A 19,104-nucleotide genomic window follows, 5' to 3' on the forward strand; every position below is an offset into this window, starting at 1 on the left:
AAATGCTGCTATTTTCCCTATAAAGCTGACCAAAATTTTAAAACTTTAACTTAGGACAAAAGCTAGAATATACTTATTTGCGGACGGAGGGAGTATATAGGAGTAGTTTATATTGGTGTACACTTATTCATTAGAAGTACACTCCCCGACCCAACGGCGTATGGCACGATCGACATTGCCAGCGATCAACTCCGGCAATGTGGCTTGGATGCCAATTGTTGGTGTCTACCCTAAACCTTAGCCCTAGCTCTCCCTCTCTGCTGCTGTAGCTCGCTCTCGCTCGCCGCACTCGATCGACAAGAGGAGAAGGAAGACGATTAGGGGAAGCACACTGGACACAGGAGTTTTTCCGGCGCACGAACGCCGCCACCGCAACCACGGCTATTCCCTCGAGCTCAGACTCGACCCGCATCTGTTACAACGCATACAAGGGGGTCTTATACCCTGGGCCACGTCCGGGCACGCACCCACTCCCTAGTCCACATCGAGCGCCCGGTCCGGCCCGCTTTGCCCACGCCCGCGACATGCATGCACACGTCCAGGTCGCGGCGAGCCCGCCTTGGACCAGCTCCACGCACCCCCTAAAATCGCCAACAAAATGCGCACACACATGCCCAGCGTGTGCGCGCCCATACACGCGCTGGACGCGTCCGACACGGCGTCGCGGCTTATTTGCCCAACACTTCACCCCCTAAGCCGTGGCTCAAAGGAGGCCGGCGTCTGCCATCAGCGCCCGCTTCGCCACTGTGCTGCCGTGTACATGAGCTGACCATCAGCCCGCTCGCCGCCCGCTTGTCCATGTCGTTGTAGCCACTCGTCGAATGCCTTAAGGCGACCAAGTGCCTCCTCGAACGCCATGGTGGAGACATCACAGAACTGCTCATTTCCGGCCGCCGCCGTGTACAGGCGGTCCTGGACAGAATCAAGGAGCTTCTTCACCATCGCGGCGGCGTCCAGCGTCCAGCGTCGACCCGAGCCCCGCGAAGCGCGCCGCCATGCCACCGAGCTTGCCGGCGAACACATCCAACGCATCGGCCTCCGCCATGCGTAGCTGCTCAAACTCTCCCCGGAGAGTGCCCAGCCGCGCCGCCCGGACTCGGTCCGCGTCGACGAACATCCTCTTCAAGCTAGCCCATATCTCCGCCGCCGTTTTCTTCGACGAGACCTGTAGCAAGATCTCCTCGGAGAGCGCCCCGAGCAAATACGCCCTCGTCGGCTTGTCCTTCTTGGCGATGACCGCCACCGCCGCATCCTCTGCCAGAACGCATGCCTCCCATAGCCTCAAGGTTGGCCTCGACCTTGATTGCCCACACGGTGTAGTTCTCACCGGTGAGCACTGGGCACGGCACAGGTAGCGAGCTCCCCGACCCAACGGCGTACGTACGGCACAATCGACATCGCCGGCGATCAACTCCCACAATGTGGCTTTGTTGCCAATTGTTGGTGTCTACCCTAAACCCTAGCCCTAGCTCTCCCTCTCTGCTATTGTAGCTCGCCCTCTCTCACGCACTCGAAAGACAGGAGGAGAAGGAAGACGATCAGCAGAAGCACACTGGACACAGGAGTTTTCCCGGTGCACGAACGCCGCCGCCGCAACCACGACTATTCCCTCGAGCTCAAACCCGACCCGCATCGCATACAAGGGGGTCTTATGCCCTAGGCCATGTCCGGGCACGCACCCATGCCCAATCCACGTCGAGCTTTCGGTCCGGCCCACTCTGCCCGCGCCCGTGACATGCACGCACATGTCCGGGTCGCGGCGAACCCGCCTTGGACCAGCTCCACGCACCCCCTAAAATCGCCAACAAAACGCGCGCACACACTCGCCTACGGTGTACACCTACACGGCCACCCCGTGCACTGCTCGCACACGCTTGCTGCAAATCCGACGCGCCCGACACGCCCATACACGCGCTGGACGCGTCCGACACGACGCCGCGGCTTATTTGCCCAACAGTTTATTACTACAAAACAACTTATTGAGACGGCCGGTCTTGCGGCAGCTAGCTAGCTAGATATATACTTATTAATGGCGGTAGGAAATGATAGTTATATTGCTGGGATTATGCAACTGCTAATCGGATCTTATCTAATACATATGAACACTATTTGATTTGATGCGGAAATTAGTTGACAGTAGTGTTCATACCTCCGTTTGGAGAGGCCATCACGGTGGAGGAAGTAGTCGGATGACAAACTGTAGCAGCGTAGCAGGTCACTCCGGCACCTCGCCGGAGCAAAGTCAGGCCTTCACGTCAACGTCCAGCGCACTCCCGATTGGATTTGGAGTAAATTTCGGAGGGCACTGTTATGCTAAATGATACAACGATCAATTAGGTGCAGGGATGCCCTCCTTTATATATAGCGTTGTATATGACGTGGGACCTAACCATAATCTTAATTAGCCCCCCAATCACAGGCGCAAATTGCTAATTACCGTTAATTAGTGTTGATCCCATAATTAACTATTGGGCCCACTTTAACTTATGGTAATTAACATATTAACCATTTAATCACTTAATTTTCTAACATTCTCCCACTTGATTGAATGGTTAATGTCATTAGTCCATACTTCAACAAAGGCATCACACCAAGATAATGTATTCGTAGCAATAGTATAATCATTACTGGAACCCCAAAATCTATAGCGTAAGACTTCATTTCGGAATGGATAATTATCTATGGTTGGGAGTTATGGGCATGCATCCATACTCCCTACTTATGGTCCTAATAGTTTGTTTCCTAATTAATCATTATGTGCACTTAGTAAGCGAAACAAACTTCCTTATTCCAAGTTCAAATATTGAGATCTCATCATTTAGTTACCCCAGTAGTTATAGGCTTTCCATTAGACCCATGTTAGCAATATGTTCTCGAAAGAGATTTGGTGGCAAGCCATTAGTCAGGGGATCAGCAATCATCATTTTAGTATTTATATGCTGAATTTTAATTGTTTGATCTTGGACTCTATCTTTCACAACAAGGTACTTAAGGTCAATATGTTTGGAAGCACCACTTGACTTGTTGTTACTTGAAAGGAAAACTGCAGCTTGATTATCGCAGAATAATGTAAGTGGTTTATTTATGCTGTCTACCACTATAAGTCCGGGGACAAAGTTCATAAGCCATACGGCTTGCCCGGTAGCCTCAGAACATGCCACAAACTCTGATTGCCTAGTTGAAGACGCAGTAAGTGTTTGTTTGCAGCTTTTCCATGAAATTGCTCCCCCTACAAGTGTGAAGATATAGCCTGATGTGGATCTCTTAGTATCCTTACACCCTGCAAAATCAGCGTCTGAGTACCCCATAATTTCTAGGCTGTCAGTCTTTCTATATGTAAGCATATGATTTTTAGTCCCTTGCAGATAGCGCATTACTTTCTTGACAGCTCTCCTGTGATCTAAGCCTGGATTAGACTGATATCTGCCAAGCATTCCAGTTACATACGCTAAGTCGGGACGCGTACATACTTGAGCATACATGATGCTCCCAACAGCCGAGGCATAATGAATTGTCTTCATTTGATCAATCTCTAATTGATTCTTGGGACACTAAAATAGACCAGACTTATCACCTTTAACAATAGGTGCGGGAGTGGAAGAACAGTTATGCATGTTGTATCTTTTAAGGACTTTGTCCATATATGCCGTCTGGGACTGTCCTAATGTCCCTTTAGACCTGTCTCGGTGGATTTCTATGCCCAAAACATAAGAGGCATCCCCAAGATCTTTCATGTCAAAATTAGATGAAAGAAATCTTTTGGTCTCATATAACATGTCTAAATCACCGCTGGCTAGCAAGATATCATCCAGATAAAGTACTAATATGATAAACTTGCTCCCACTGGTCTTAATGTATATGCAATAGTCCACTTCATTTTCCTTAAAATTAAATTTCCTTATAACCTCATCAAATTTAAGGTACCACTGTCTAGACGCTTGTCTTAGCCCATAGATAGATTTATTAAGTCGACATCCCATATGTTCCTTGCCTTCTACGACAAAACCTTCCGGTTGAGCCATATATACATTCTCATGCAAGTCACCATTAAGGAATGCGGTTTTAACATCCATCTGATGTAGCTCTAAATCATAATGAGCAACAAGAGCCATAACAATTCTTAGCGAATCTTTCTTCGAGACGGGAGAAAATGTGTTAACATAGTCTATGCCCTCTCTTTGTGTATAACCTTTTGTTGGGGAACGTAGTAATTTCAAAAAAATTCCTACGCACACGCAAGATCATGGTGATGCATAGCAACGAGAGAGGAGAGTGTTGTCTACGTACCCTCGTAGACCGTTCGCGGAAGCGTTATATCAACGCGGTTGATGTAGTCGTACGTCTTCACGTCCGACCGATCCAAGTACCGAAAGCACGGCACCTCCGAGTTCTGCACACGTTCGGCTCGGTGACGTCCTCGCCTTCTCGATCCAGCAAGAAGGGCGAAGTAGTAGATGATTTCCGTCAGCACGACGGCGTGGTGACGGTGTTAGTGAAGAACAATCTCCGCAGGGCTTCGCCTAAGCACTACGAAAACTATGACAGAGGATAAACTAGAGGAGACAGGGTTGCCGGCACACGGCTTGGTATTTCTTGATGTGTCTTTGGTGCTAGCCCTGCCCCTCTATTTATATCTTGAGCCCTGGGGTCGAAACTTGGAGTAAAAGCCTCCACAAAGTCGGTTTCACCCGAAAGGCAAGAGTCCTTCTCGGACTCCAGGGCCAGACGCCAGGGTTCCCGGCGTCTGGACCCAGACGCCAGGGACCCTGGCGTCTGGCCCCTGGACTCCGCAAAACTTCCTTTTGCACTTTCCAAAAACCTTGTGGGCTTTCCCCTTTGGCCCAAATAAAGTGTTCTCGTACCCAAACATTTCGGGAAACATCCGGAACCCCTTCCGGTGATTTCCGGAACCCTTCCGGTGACCAAACACTATTATCATATATATCAAACTTTATCTCCGGACCATTCCAGAGTTCCTCGTCATGTCCGTGATCTCATCTCGGACTCCGAACAACATTCGGTCACCAACATACATAACTCACATAGTACTATATCGTCAACGAACGTTAAGCGTGCGGACCCTACGGGTTCGAGAACTATGTAGACATGACCGAGACACCTCTCTGATCAATAACCAATAGCGGGACCTAGATGCCCATATTGGCTCCTACATATTCTATGAAGATCTTTATCGGTCAGACCGCATAACAACATACGTTGTTCCCTTTGTCATCGGTATGTTACTTGCCCGAGATTCGATCGTCGGTATCCAATACCTAGTTCAATCTCGTTACCGGCAAGTCTCTTTACTCGTTCTGTAATGCATCATCCCGCAACTAACTCATTAGTTGCAATGCTTGCAAGGCTTAGGTGATGTGCATTACCGAGAGGGCCCAGAGATACCTCTCCGACAATCGGAGTGACAAATCCTAATCTCGAAATACGCCAACCCAACATCTACCTTTGGAGACACCTGTAGAGCACCTTTATAATCACCCATTTACGTTGTGACGTTTGATAGCACACAAAGTGTTCCTCCGACAAACGGGAGTTGCATAATCTCATAGTCATAGGAACATGTATAAGTCATGAAGAAAGCAATAGCAACATACTAAACGATCGGGTGCTAAGCTAATGAAATGGGTCATGTCAATCAGATCATTCACCTAATGATGTGATCTCGTTAATCAAATAACAACTCTTTGTTTATGGTTAGGAAACATAACCATCTTTGATTAACGAGCTAGTCAAGTAGAGGCATACTAGTGACACTCTGTTTGTCTATGTATTCACACATGTATTATGTTTCCGGTTAATACAATTCTAGCATGAATAATAAACATTTATCATGATATAAGGAAATAAATAATAACTTTATTATTGCCTCTAGGGCATATTTCCTTCAGTCTCCCACTTGCACTAGAGTCAATAATCTAGATTACACAGTAATGATTCTAACACCCATGGAACCTTGGTGCTGATCATGTTTTGCTCGTGGAAGAGGCTTAGTCAACGGGTCTGCAACATTCAGTGTATCTTGCAAATCTCTATGTCTCCCACCTGGACTAAATCCCGGATGGAATTGAAGCGTCTCTTGTTGTGCTTGGTTCTCTTGTGAAATCTGGATTCCTTTGCCAAGGCAATTGCACCAGTATTGTCATAAAAGATTTTCATTGGACCCGATGCACTAGGTATGACACCTAGATCGGATATGAACTCCTTCATCCAGACTCCTTCATTTGCTGCTTCCGAAGCAGCTATGTACTCCGCTTCACATGTAGATCCCGCCACTACGCTTTGTTTAGAACTGCACCAACTGACAGCTCCACCGTTTAATGTAAACACGTATCCGGTTTGCGATTTAGAATCGTCCGAATCAGTGTCAAAGCTTGCATCAACGTAACCATTTACAATGAGCTCTTTGTCACCTCCATATACGAGAAACATATCCTTAGTCCTTTTCAGGTATTTCAGGATGTTCTTGACCGCTGTCCAGTGATCCACTCCTGGATTACTTTGGTACCTCCCTGCTAGACTTATAGCAAGGCACACATCAGGTTTGGTACACAGCATTGCATACATGATAGAGCCTATGGATGAAGCATAGGGAACATCTTTCATTTTCTCTCTATCTTCTGCAGTGGTCGGGCATTGAGTCTGACTCAACTTCACACCTTGTAACACAGGCAAGAACCCTTTCTTTGCTTGATCCATTTTGAACTTCTTCAAAATCTTGTCAAGGTATGTGCTTTGTGAAAGTCCAATTAAGCGTCTTGATCTATCTCTATAGATCTTTATGCCTAATATGTAAGCAGCTTCACCGAGATCTTTCATTGAAAAACTCTTATTCAAGTATCCCTTAATGCTATCCAGAAATTCTATATCATTTCCAATCAGTAATATGTCATCCACATATAATATCAGAAATGCTACAGAGCTCCCACTCACTTTCTTGTAAATACAGGCTTCTCCGAAAGTCTGTATAAAACCAAATGCTTTGATCACACTATCAAAGCGCTTATTCTAACTCCAAGAGGCTTGCACCAGTCCATAAATGGATCGCTGGAGCTTGCACACTTTGTTAGCTCCCTTTGGATCTAAAAAACCTTCCGGTTGCATCATATACAACTCTTCTTCCAGAAATCCATTTAGGAATGCAGTTTTGACATCCATCTGCCAAATTTCATAATCATAAAATGCGGCAATTGCTAGCATGATTCGGACAGACTTAAGCATCGCTACGGGTGAGAAGGTCTCATCGTAGTCAACCCCTTGAACTTGTCGAAAACCTTTTGCAACAAGTCGAGCTTTGTAGACAGTAATATTACCGTCAGCGTCAGTCTTCTTCTTGAAGATCCATTTATTCTCAATTGCTTGCCGATCATCGGGCAAGTCAACCAAAGTCCATACTTTGTTCTCATACATGGATCCCATCTCAGATTTCATGGCTTCAAGCCATTTTGCGGAATCTGGGCTCACCATCGCTTCTTCATAGTTCGTAGGTTCATCATGATCTAGCAGCATGATTTCCAGAACAGGATTACCGTACCACTCTGACGCGGATCTCACTCTGGTTGATCTACGAGGTTCAGTAGTATCTTGTCCTGAAGTTTCATGATCATTATCATTAGCTTCCTCACTTATTGGTGTAGGTGTCGCAGAAACAGTTTTCTGTGATGTACTACTTTCCAATAAGGGAGCAGGTACAGTTACCTCGTCAAGTTCTACTTTCCTCCCACTCACTTCTTTCGAGAGAAACTCCTTCTCTAGAAAGGATCCATTCTTAGCAACGAATGTCTTGCCTTCGGATCTGTGATAGAAGGTGTACCCAACAGTCTCCTTTGGGTATCCTATGAAGACACATTTCTCCGATTTGGGTTCGAGCTTATCAGGTTGAAGCTTTTTCACATAAGCATCACAGCCCCAAACTTTAAGAAACGACAACTTTGGTTTCTTGCCAAACCATAGTTCATAAGGCGTCGTCTCAACGGATTTTGATGGTGCCCTATTTAACGTGAATGCGGCCGTCTCTAAAGCGTATCCCCAAAACGATAGCGGTAAATCAGTAAGAGACATCATAGATCGCACCATATCTAGTAAAGTACGATTACGACGTTCGGACACACCATTACGCTGTGGTGTTCCGGGTGGCGTGAGTTGCGAAACTATTCCGCATTGTTTCAAATGTACACCAAACTCGTAACTCAAATATTCTCCTCCACGATCAGATCGTAGAAATTTTATTTTCTTGTTACGATGATTTTCAACTTCACTCTGAAATTCTTTGAACTTTTCAAATGTTTCAGACTTGTGTTTCATTAAGTAGATATACCCATATCTGCTTAAGTCATCTGTGAAGGTGAGAAAATAACGATATCCGCCACGAGCCTCAATATTCATCGGACCACATACATCGGTATGTATGATTTCCAACAAATCTGTTGCTCTCTCCATAGTACCAAAGAACGGTGTTTTAGTCATCTTGCCCATGAGGCACGGTTCGCAAGTACCAAGTGATTCATAATCAAGTGGTTCCAAAAGTCCATCAGTATGGAGTTTCTTCATGCGTTTTATACCGATATGACCTAAATGGCAGTGCCACAAATAAGTTGCACTATCATTATCAACTCTGCATCTTTTGGCTTCAACATTATGAATATGTGTGTTACTACTATCGAGATTCATCAAAAATAGACCACTCTTCAAAGGTGCATGACCATAAAAGATATTACTCATATAAATAGAACAACCATTATTCTCTGATTTAAATGAATAACCGTCTCGCATTAAACAAGATCCAGATATAATGTTCATGCTCAACGTTGGCACCAAATAACAATTATTTAGGTCTAATATTAATCCCGAAGGTAGATGTAGAGGTAGCGTGCCAACCGCGATCACATCGACTTTGGAACCGTTTCCCACGCGCATCATCACCTCGTCCTTTGCCAGTGTTCGCTTAATCCGTAGTCCCTGTTTCGAGTTGCGAATATTAGCAACAGAACCAGTATCAAATACCCAGGTGCTACTGCGAGCTCTAGTAAGGTACACATCAATAACATGTATATCACATATACCTTTGTTCACCTTGCCATCCTTCTTATCCGCCAAATACTTGGGGCAGTTCTGCTTCCAGTGACCAGTCTGCTTGCAGTAGAAGCACTCAGTTTCAGGCTTAGGTCCAGACTTGGGTTTCTTCTCCTGAGCAGCAACTTGCTTGCCGTTCTTCTTGAAGTTCCCCTTCTTCCTCCCTTTGCCCTTTTTCTTGAAACTAGTGGTCTTGTTGACCATCAACACTTGATGTTCCTTCTTGATTTCTACCTCCGCAGCTTTCAGCATTGCGAAGAGCTCGGGAATAGTCTTATTCATCCCTTGCATATTATAGTTCATCACGAAGCTCTTGTAGCTTGGTGGCAATGATTGGAGAATTCTGTCAATGACGCAATCATCTGGAAGATTAACTCCCATCTGAATCAAGTGATTATTATACCCAGACATTTTGAGTATATGCTCACTGACAGAACTGTTCTCCTCCATCTTGCAGCTATAGAACTTATTGGAGACTTCATATCTCTCAATCCGAGCATTTGCTTGAAATATTAACTTCAACTCCTGGAACATCTCATATGCTCCATGACGTTCAAAACGTCGTTGAAGTCCCGATTCTAAGCCGTAAAGCATGGCACACTGAACTATCGAGTAGTCATCAGCTTTGCTCTGCCAGATGTTCATAACATCTGGTGTTGCTCCAGCAGCAGGCCTGGCACCCAGCGGTGCTTCCAGGGCGTAATTCTTCTGTGCAGCAATGAGGATAATCCTCAAGTTACGGACCCAATCCGTGTAATTTCTACCATCATCTTTCAACTTTGCTTTCTCAAGGAACGCATTAAAATTCAACGGAACAACAGCACGGGCCATCTATCTACAATCAAACATACATAAGCAAGATACTATCAGGTACTAAGTTCATGATAAATTTAAGTTCAATTAATCAAATTACTTAAAGAACTCCCACTTAGATAGACATCCCTCTAATCCTCTAAGTGATCACGTGATCCAAATCAACTAAAGCATAACCGATCATCACGTGAAATGGATTAGTTTTCAATGGTGAACATCATTATGTTGATCATATCTACTATATGATTCACGCTCGACCTTTCGGTCTCCGTGTTCCGAGGCCATATCTGCATATGCTAGGCTCGTCAAGTTTAACCTGAGTATTCTGCGTGTGCAAAACTGGCTTGCACCCGTTGTAGATGGACGTAGAGCTTATCACACCCGATCATCACGTGGTGTCTGGGCACGACGAACTTTGGCAATGGTGCATACTCAGGGAGAACACTTCTTGATAATGCTACCGTCAATCAAAGCAAGATAAGATGCATAAAAGATAAACATCACATGCAATCAATATAAGTGATATGATATGACCATCATCATCTTGTGCTTGTGATCTCCATCTCCGAAGCACCGTCATGATCACCATCGTCACCGGCGCGACACCTTGATCTCCATCGTAGCATCGTTGTCGTCTCGCCAATCTTATGCTTCCACGACTATCGCTACCGCTTAGTGATAAAGTAAAGCATTACAGCGCGATTGCATTGCATACAATAAAGCGACAACCATATGGCTCCTGCTAGTTGCCGATAACTCAGTTACAAAACATGATCATCTCATACAATAAAATCAGCATCATGTCTTGACCATATCACATCACAACATGCCCTGCAAAAACAAGTTAGACGTCCTGTACTTTGTTTGTTGCAAGTTTTACGTGGCTGCTACGGGCTTAAGCAAGAACCAATCTCACCTACGCATCAAAACCACAACGATAGTTTGTCAAGTTGATGCCGTTTTAACCTTCGCAAGGACCGGGCGTAGCCACACTCGGTTCAACTAAAGTTGGAGAAACAGTCACCCGCAAGCCACCTTTGGGCAAAGCACGTCGGGAGAACCGGTCTCGCGTAAGCGTACGCGTAATGCCGGTCCGGGCCGCTTCATCCAACAATACCGCCGAACCAAAGTATGACATGCTGGTAGGCAGTATGACTTATATCGCCCACAACTCACTTGTGTTCTACTCGTGCAAATAACATCAAACCATAAAACCTAGGCTCGGATGCCACTGTTGGGGAACGTAGTAATTTCAAAAAATTTCCTACGCACACACAAGATCATGGTAATGCATAGCAACGAGAGAGGAGAGTGTTGTCTACGTACCCTCGTAGACCGTTCGCGGAAGCGTTATATCAACGCGGTTGATGTAGTCGTACGTCTTCACGTCCGACCGATCCAAGTACCGAAAGCACGGCACCTCCGAGTTCTGCACACGTTCGGCTCGGTGACGTCCTCGCCTTCTCGATCCAGCAAGAGGGGCGAAGTAGTAGATGAGTTCCGGTAGCACGACGGCGTGGTGACGGTGTTGGTGAAGAACAATCTCCGCAGGGCTTCGCCTAGGCCCTACGAAAACTATGACAGAGGATAAACTAGAGGAGACAGGGTTGCTGGCACACGGCTTGGTGTTTCTTGATGTGTCTTTGGTGCTAGCCCTGCCCCTCTATTTATATATTGAGCCCTGGGGTCGAAACTTGGAGTAAAAGCCTCCACAAAGTCGGTTTCACCCGAAAGGCAAGAGTCCTTCTCGGACTCCAGGGCCAGACGCCAGGGTTCCCGGTGTCTGGCCCCTGGACTCCACAAAACTTCCTTTTGCGCTTTCCAAAAACCTTGTGGGCTTTCCCCTTTGGCCCAAATAAAGTGTTCTCGTACCCAAACATTTCGAGAAACATCCGGAACCCCTTCCGGTGATTTCCGGAACCCTTCCGGTGACCAAACACTATTATCATATATATCAAACTTTATCTCCGGACCATTCCGGAGTTCCTCGTCATGTCCGTGATCTCATCTCGGACTCCGAACAACATTCGGTCACCAACATACATAACTCACATAGTACTATATCGTCAACGAATGTTAAGCGTGCGGACCCTACAGGTTCGAGAACTATGTAGACATGACCGAGACACCTCTCTGATCAATAACCAATAGCGGGACCTGGATGCCCATATTGGCTCCTACATATTCTACGAAGATCTTTATCGGTCAGACCGCATAAAAACATACGTTGTTCCCTTTGTCATCGGTATGTTACTTGCCCGAGATTCGATCGTCGGTATCCAATACCTAGTTCAATCTCGTTACCGGCAAGTCTCTTTACTCGTTCTGTAATGCATCATCCCGCAACTAACTCATTAGTTGCAATGCTTGCAAGGCTTATGTGATGTGCATTACCAAGAGGGCCCAGAGATACCTCTCCGACAATCGGAGTGACAAATCCTAATCTCGAAATACGCCAACCCAACATCTACATTTGGAGACACCTGTAGAGCACCTTTATAATCACCCATTTACGTTATGACGTTTGATAGCACACAAAGTGTTCCTCCGGCAAACGGGAGTTGCATAATCTCATAGTCATAGGAACATGTATAAGTCATGAAGAAAGCAATAGCAACATACTAAACGATCGGGTGCTAAGCTAATGAAATGGGTCATGTCAATCAGATCATTCACCTAATGATGTGATCTCATTAATCAAATAACAACTCTTTGTTTATGGTTAGGAAACATAACCATCTTTGATTAACGAGCTAGTCAAGTAGAGGCATACTAGTGACACTCTGTTTGTCTATGTATTCACACATGTATTATGTTTCCGGTTAATACAATTCTAGCATGAATAATAAACATTTATCATGATATAAGGAAATAAATAATAACTTTATTATTGCCTCTAGGGCATATTTCCTTCACCTTTAGCGACAAGTCTTGCTTTGAATCGTTCGACATTTCCTTTAGAGTCATGCTTAGTTTTGTAGACCCACTTACAGCCCACCTTTTTGACTCCCTCGGGAATTTCTACTAAATCCCAAACATCATTAATACTCATTGACTTAATTTCATCATTCATGGCCTCAAGCCACTTAGATGAGTGTCCGCTTGTCATGGCTTCCTCAAAGGAGGTGGGATCATTTGCCTTTCTAATGTCATTTCCATCTTCGGTCATGTAAACAACATATTCATCTGTATTAATGGCAGCTCTTCTATCCCGCTGTGATCTCTGTAAAGGTTCATTAGATATCACAGAAGACTGAATGATGTGAGGCTCATTATTAGGTGATGCACCAATAAACCCAGAATGATTAACTGGAGGTGTTGCGCTTGAAGACGAAGGAAAAACAGACTCTGGGATCATCGGTAATGGTATGTCAGTCCGATTTTCCTCAAGTGTGATTTTTCTTGTCTCGGAGCTCCCACTGACATTAACATTCTCTAAAAATTTAGCATGCCTCGTTTCGACAAATTTAGTGGTACGTGTTGGACAATAGAAACGGAAGCCTTTGGATGTTGCAGGATATCCAATAAAATCGCAACTGACGGTTTTAGGATCTAATTTTCCAATGTGTGGATTAAAAATCTTAGCTTCAGAAGGACAACCCCACACATGCAAATAATTTAATCTTGGTTTCTTCCCGGTCCACAATTCATAAGGTGTCTTGGGTACTGATTTACTAGGAACCCGATTAAGTATATGCACGGCTGTCTTTAATACTTCCATCCAAAAATTAACCGGTAAACTGGAGTTGGAAACCATGCTCCATACCATATCCATAAGTGTACGGTTGCGTCTTTCAGCGACTCCATTTTGTTGAGGTTCACCCGGCATTGAGTATTGGGCGATTATTCCATTTTCTTGAAGAAATAGAGCAAAGGGACCGGGAATTTGTCCATAAGGAGCATGTCTCCCATAATATTCTCCGCCTCGATCTGATCGCACTATTTAATCTTCAAATTATGCTGATTTTCTACTTCAGCTTTGTAGATTTTAAATTTATCGAGTGCTTCAGATCGTTCGCGAATAGGAAAATTGTATCCGTAACGAGAATAATCATCGGTGAAAGTAATTAAGGAGTCATATCCATCAGCAGAAGTAATAGGAAATGGATCACAAATGTCAGTGTGGATTAATTCCAAAACCCCACTACTACGAATTGCTCCTTTCTTAATTTGTTTTACGAATTTTCCCTTAATACAATCGATGCAGTGATCTAAATCCGAGAGGTCTAAGGGGTGAAGTATCTCTTCTTTAATGAGACGCTCCATTCTCCCCTTCGAAATATGGCCTAAACGACAATGCCATAATTTCGACGAAGTCTCATGCTTATTTATTACATCACAAATATTCAAAGATTCAGAGGAGTCGTTCAAAAGGAGTCTATAGAGTTTGTCATGGCGAATGCCATGACCAATATCATCATGACCAAACTTAATAACACATCGTTTGTTCCCAAAATAAGTCTCAAAACCATCATCATCTAATAGAGAAACAGAAATAAGGTTCCTCCTCATGGTAGGAACATAAATAGCATTATTAAGAAGGAGGGTGAAGCCATCTTTTAGCACTAACGGGAGAGTCCCGGCAGCTTCAACATTAGCCTCCTGTCCATTTGCAACTCTAAGAGTTCGCTCCCCCCTTTGAAGCGTCCTCACGGTAAGGAATCCCTGCAATGAGTTAGAAATGTGCACGGTGGCACCTGAGTCAACCCACCAAGTATTAGGGGAAAATCAATGTAAAGGGATTCATCAACCATGGAAATTGTGTCCATACCCATCTTTATAAGCCATGCCTTAAAGCCATCACAATCCTTCTGCTTATGTCCGTCATGTTTGCAAAACTTGTAATAAAGCTTCTTAGGTGCAGAAGGCTCATTAGCAACAGGCTTTGACCTTTTGGCCCCAGACTTGTTTGATTCGGCCTTATGTGAAGGACCTAATTTTTTCTGAGTCTTATTTTCACCATTAAACTTTCTCTTCCCTGAGTTCATGGAAGTAAGATGAGCGTAATCTTTTCTCTCAATCTTAAGTCGCTCCTCTTCTTGGACGCACATAGCCGTGAGCTCACCCATGGTCCACTTCTCCTTCTATGTGTTATAGTTGATCTTGAATGGACCAAACTCCACAGGAAGGGAGGTCATAATGAAATGAACCAAGAAGCCCTCAGAAATCTCCATGTCCATGCCCTTTAATTTTGCGGCCATATCGTTCGTAGTCATGATATGTTCTCTCACACCGCTTGCACCATCATACTTAGCGGTGAGCATTTTCATGATCAGTGTACTGGCATAGACTTTTGTGGAGCCTTTAAATTGTTCCTCCACCGATGCCAGATAAGTCTTAGCACATTCGGAATCGGGGATAGCTCCCCTAATCCCAAGAGTAATTGTGCTTTTCATGATCATGAGGGACAATCGATTGGAGCGCTCCCACTTCTCCTTGTTAGCCTCATAAACCTTAGTTCTCTCAGCAAGGTTTTCATCATCAGAGGACAAGGGAACTGGAGCCTTCTCCCTAAGTGCGTAGTCAAGATCCATGACCCCAATGTTAATGGAAATCTGCTCCTTCCATGTAGGAAAGTTAGTCCCATTGAGGTGCTCAATTGAGTTTAGGAGGCCAGAAATAAGTGATGGGTTCAAAGCTGAATAAAACATAAATAACATGGATATTAAAATTACGAATTATGAAAATATCCATATTAAAAAAAACATTGCATGATATCAATCCTACGTTGGTCTGATTAACATCATGACAAATTTAATAAAATCCTAATTCGCAATACCGTTGGGCAATAACGAAAAAAAGGACCTAATCATATAATAACATCATCGGGAATTAACCGTAATATTCATGATCACAAACAAAGTTGGTCAGTATGTAATCATGCATTACTAAAATTAATCATGGCAATTATCCCGAATATTATTGCAGTGTTAAACCAAAATTTCACGTTGGTTCTATCTTAATTTAACACAATTATGCCAAAAAAATCTACCGATTACACAAAGAATCAACTGTATGTAGATAATTAGCACTTATATGTGTACTGCATACAGTGAGTTAATGTCAAATCTGCACGTACTAATAAAATGCTGCTGTATGTTACTTGCCATCACGTAGTTAGCCGAACAAAAGAAAAGAAAAAATGCTGTACGGCCCACTAACTCGTACTAGCCCAAAGTCATTGGAACTGGCCAGTTACGAGCATGCGGGTAAATCCCTAATCGAGTTAGCTTCCTACTGCGCCGCCGCCGTTCATGAGAAAACCAGATCGGATAAGCAGAGTGAGTTAGCTCTGCGAGGCGCGCGGCGGCGGCGGGAGCGCCACCTTGAGGCGCGTGGCAGCGGCAGCACGGCCTGAGGCGCACGGCGGCGCGGCGCAAGCACAGCCGGATGTGCTCGTCTACAGCAGCATCACCCTGAGGCGGACGGCGGCTATGACACCACTGCTGATGTGCGCGGCCGAGGCCTCCTTACGTGAATTTTCAGGCAAGTTTTATGACACAGATTGATCTACTACCAGTTTTTTCTCAAATAGATTCATGTGATTAGATCCAACCGGCTACTGATACCAAATGATAATTATATTGCTGGGATTATGCAATTGCTAATCGGATTTTATCTAATACACATGAACACTATTTGATTTGATGCGGAAATTAGTTGACAGTAGTGTTCATACCTCTGTTTGCAGAGGCCATCACAGTGGAGGAAGTAGTCGGATGACGAACTGTAGCAGCGTAGCAGGTCACTCTGGCACCTCGCCGGAGCAAAGTCAGGCCTTCACGTCAACGTCCAGCGCACTCCTGATTGGATTTGGAGTAAATTTCGGAGGGCACTGTTATCCTGAACGATATAACAATCAATTAGGTGCAGTGATGCCCTCCTTTATATATAGCGTTGTATATGACGTGGGACCTAACCATAATCTTAATTAACCCCCCAATCACAGGCGCAATTACTAATTACCGTTAATTAGTGTTAACCCCGTAATTAACTATTGGGCCCACTTTACCTTATGGTAACTAACATATTAACCATTTAATCACTTAATTTTTTAACAGGAAAGACACATCGAGATGAGGCAGAGTCGGAGAAGATCATCACAATCCTTCTCCGCCACGGATTCCATCCCATTGTTAGGCATGGTCGGATAGATCCGATCATGGACGGCAAGATGCTCCTACTTTGGACGAAACCGGCCTTGCAGCTGCTACTATCTAAGAGCATCTCTGGCCAATTCCTTAAAAGGTTACAAAGGAGTACATCGATCTAATGATAGCGAGAAATCTGATAGATGTTCGTGTACTCCTTGTTATAGTAGAGACTAGAAATGAGACTAAAGGCGATGCAATCTCGAATTCGAAACCGAAGAAGAAAAAAGTGTGCAAACTCTAGAAACAATTTGAATGAGAATCAGCAATTTCAAAATAACAATATAGAGAAAATATTAATCTAATTAGTGGGAGAAGTTATGAAAAGTTGGATTTGTCTAGTTGTGATTCTTGTTTTCTTTGATTCAGTTCTCTTAGCAAAGAATTGGTGAATTATAGACTCCAATGTATGAAGATGGTGTTCAATAAAATAAAGAAGTATTGCAATTTGTTTTCATGGCCGAAAATGATTTAGATTTGACAAAAAAATAAATTAATCCTTTAAATATAGGAGATCGGCTAGGTCCGGCCAAAACATAGAGTAAAAATACTCCACTAAGTTTTAATCGACTGGATACTCCTCTATTTTTTTAGGGATCTAGCCAATCCCCTATAAACCTATAGAGCAGTAAAATGTCGGGTGTACTCCTTTAAATCATACCTAGCCAAAGTCCTAAGTTGACTAAAGCAGTAAAATTTGGGTCATGGCGCCTAAATATACTCATCCCCCATACCTGTCATTTTAAAAAATGTTTATAAAATATATTTTTAAAAAGTGTTAGCATAATTCAAAGAAAAATGTACATAACATTTAAACAAATGTTTCACGAGTTTCAAATATTTTTTCTAACATTTTCCAAAAAATGTTTCATACCATTAAAAATGTATGTGACGTTTTCAAGAAAAATTCAGGCAATTCAAAAAAATGTTTGTAATATTTTAAAATGTTTATATAATGTAAAGCAATGTTCCCATAGACTAAAACAGCATTATTTCTGTTAAAATGTACAACTTGTATTCTCAAAAAAAATGTAAAACTTGTATTTTTAAGAAAAATGTTCATGTGTATTCAAAACAGTGTTCAAAACATGTATTTAGAAAATATACCTCATGCATTTGGAAGATGTCTAAAGTGTATCATAAAAATGTTGTGTCCTCTTAAACTGGACACTGTGTTATAAAAAAAGACATGTATGAAAAAACCGATAAAGAAACAAAAAGAAAAGGCAAGAAAACAAAGAAACATAAGAAAGAAATAATCAAAAGAAAAGTATAACAAAGAAATAAATAAAAACGAAATAACCAATGAGAAAAGAAAGAAAACAAAGCAAAATGAAGAAAAAGGAAACCAAACAAAACCGGTGAAAAAAATAAAAAGTTCAAAAAATAAAAGAAAACCATAGAAAACCGGACCTACATGGACCTACAACAAAGAAAAATAAAAACAATTTAGAAAAAAATAACCCTAAGAAAAAAATAAAGAAAAATCAAGGAAATCCGTACAAGAAGCGAACGAACCTAGCTACTGGGCCGGCACGTTAGAAGTTGCCCGTAGACGATTCCTTTTAGAAATCGGTAAATCATGTATTTAATGCGCCGCATAGGAGCTCCTTATGGGCCTTATTAGTGTGTTGAAGAACTCTGGGCCTGATTTGTTGAGGCAGTGTTCATGGTACGTGTCGTGTGATAAATAAATGTGCAACTCTCAGATCATGTATATCTAAGAGAGTTATCCTCGTTATCTTATTTATCCCAACATGTAAGGATGTCACCTCATCATATAATTATAAATTAGATAAGGCCCACATCAACATGCAATCATGCATGGAAAACTCCACCCCGACAATCAACCATGCATGGAAACTTTTTGCCACTCAATTATTCTATTTATATTTAATAAATATTTTACTAATATACATAATCAAATATAATAAGTAATATGTATTTTAATTTTGGTTCTTATATTATCAATCCAAATTTTCATCAATCAATTCCCACAGCATCGCACGAGGGATCCATTGGTTATCACTAGAATTTACGAACATAATACTAC

At 43.2% G+C, this 19,104-nt stretch overlaps 1 pseudogene; it reads right to left on the reverse strand.

Moving 5' to 3' along the window:
* Window positions 1-922: 922 nt before the first annotated feature.
* LOC147988492 (uncharacterized) lies at window positions 923-16,598 on the reverse strand (annotated as a pseudogene).
* Between the last annotated feature and the right edge of the window lie 2,506 nt (window positions 16,599-19,104).

The sequence above is a fragment of the Triticum urartu genome, chromosome 1A (assembly GCF_056163025.1).
Source record: "Triticum urartu cultivar PI428250 chromosome 1A, HENAU_Tu73, whole genome shotgun sequence".
NCBI classification, from domain to species: domain Eukaryota; kingdom Viridiplantae; phylum Streptophyta; class Magnoliopsida; order Poales; family Poaceae; genus Triticum; species Triticum urartu.